This window comes from Bison bison, unplaced genomic scaffold (assembly GCF_000754665.1).
Source record: "Bison bison bison isolate TAMUID 2011002044 unplaced genomic scaffold, Bison_UMD1.0 scf7180017864369, whole genome shotgun sequence".
In the NCBI taxonomy this organism is placed as follows: Eukaryota; Metazoa; Chordata; class Mammalia; order Artiodactyla; family Bovidae; genus Bison; species Bison bison.
The window spans coordinates 38,979-41,364 of record NW_011494941.1 but is presented as its reverse complement, the minus strand read 5'-3'; positions in this window follow the sequence as shown (position 1 = coordinate 41,364).

Here is a 2,386-nt window from a genome sequence, read left to right as displayed (position 1 = left end):
CTTGATTATTTCTACCCAGATAGTTGAAAGTTCAATAAAGAATCTTTTTTTGTTGTTGTTATTTTTATGTTCTTTTTTTTAAATTTAAATTTATTTATTTTAATTATAGGCTAATTATTTTACAATATTGTATTGGTTTTGCCATACATCAACATGAATCCTCCACGGGTGTACACGTGTTCCCAATCCTGAACCCCCCTCCCAGAACAAAATCTACAGAGCAAAAATGTCCTTTATGAACGATTCTTTCACAACCCCAAGGACTGTATCCCGCCAGGTTCCTCTGTCCATGGGATTTTCCAGGCAAGAATACTGGGCGTGGGTTGCCATGCCCTCCTTTAAGGGATCTTCCTGACCCAGGGGTCGAACCCTAGTCTCCTGCATTGCAGGCAGATTCTTTACCACTGAGCCACCAGAGAAGCTCCTTTATGAACGAGTACACAGTAAATCTACACCAGAAACCAGCAGAGCCATTTTCAAGCTCAAGCCTTAGGTAGAGACATCCATTAAAATCTTGAGAATGGCAATATTTGAGTTACATCCGAATTCTGTATCTAGTCCCAAATGAGTCATTCTCAACTACTCTCCCTTACTCTCCAATATGTAAGCATATAGTAAACGAATGGACATATGGTCGTGGATAACCTTAGCCACAGACATGCAAATAAACCAGCACATGTTTCACTTATTAGAAAGCAAACTGGCAAACTACTTAAAATCCAAATTTATATCAGAAATAAGATAGAGCTGGTGTGTGTGTAGTGGGGTGGGGGGAGGCGCACGCACATTCCGTTTCTATATTTTCAGTGCTTTGTACTTCACCAAATCATTGCTGCTGAAACTTCAGTTATTTCAGAGTCACTGTGGGGAAGCCCTACAGAGAGTACCACAGTTATCTTCTGTGAGTCACCTGTCTCTTTGGTATTCTTTGTCATTTGATGTCTACTAGTCCCATTTAGGTCTCTTAAATTTAGCACCACTCCCCGCTCCCCCCAAGGCTGCTCTTACAAACGAGCAGCTGTTGCAAGAGTGTTGTCTTAAATGGCTCCATAAATGAATAAGTAAAGACTATGGCCCATTCCAGTGGCCTGTTTTGGCTCAATGGTACAAACTCCCAGCTGGCGAATTCCCTGGGAAGTACCACTATAAGAACAATCTGTTTGATTGATGCAGTGAAGTCTGAAAATTATTATGACATGAAGCTCCCTACACAGATTGCAAGGAAACTTTGGTTAGCACATTCTTTTGAGGACAATAATGTGAAAGCCCACCTTACATACTTCATTTTTTTGGCCAGGGCTGTTATGAAGCTCAGTTATTCCAAATTACAAGTCAGTTTTGAAATGTTATACTCGATACCTGTACAGGCTATGAAAAGACACATCACACCTTTGTTTCTGTGAGATGACCTCATTTAAGATGTTTTAGGAGAAATTATTCAGAAAAGTCAAGCAAAAAAGTTCAGCTGTAAAAAGGAAGTTGTTCCAAGAGATTAGTTGCTCATTAATCCTCAACACTAGTCTGAGTATGTGTGTAAGAGTGAGAGAGAAAAGGAACTAATTAAAAAATTAACTTAAGAAAAAAAATTTCCACAGATGGCTGGTTCTAGAACACTAGGCAGTTTAGAAAATGCCAGAGGGTTTCCCACATAGGGCCAAGAAAAATTCTCTTTTTAAAAGCAGGGGCAGGAGGACCAAGAAACAGGGAAAGAGAGAAAGAGATGAAAACCCTGAGCCTCTCCAGGAAGCCCGGCAATATACAGCAACTAGTTTGCTAGTGAGAAGTTCAAAGAAATTTAAGTATATGAAAGAGGTTCTCTTCTCACCCTTTTCTACCTTCCTCACTACTGCCCTATCGGTTTACTTCCTTGTTGTTCTTAAATTTAGCTGTTCATTGACCACCACACTCAAGGACATGCTGGGTCCACTGAGCTCCCTGAAAATGAGAGGGTACAACCAAGATCTCTGTTTGTATGAAAGGGGGTTTTCAGTGCCCTGGAGTGTGCTCTTCTAGTCCCTTCCCTCCTGGAGAATATTCTTTAGGTCAGAGTTGTCGGAGGTCACTCCGAGTCAAGATCCAGGCTTTAATAAGTCTAAAATTCCTTCGTTGATAGCTAATTCATTCTTTCAAAGCCAAGCTGTCTGCTTCTCCTTGGTCCGATGAGGTCTGGGAACGTGTGTTAATTCTCCTTCAAGCATCACATTGATTGTGGGGTTCAGTTCAAGCCAGGGCTCCTGTGGTTTCAAGTTATTTTTGATCCAACTGTGCAATTAAGATCATTTCATCCCTGTGCGCCGAACAGCCATTATACTTACTGCAATTGTTCCTGCTTGGTTTGAGGGAATAGTGAGTGAGTGATACCCGTGCATTTTAAGGAGACACAGGG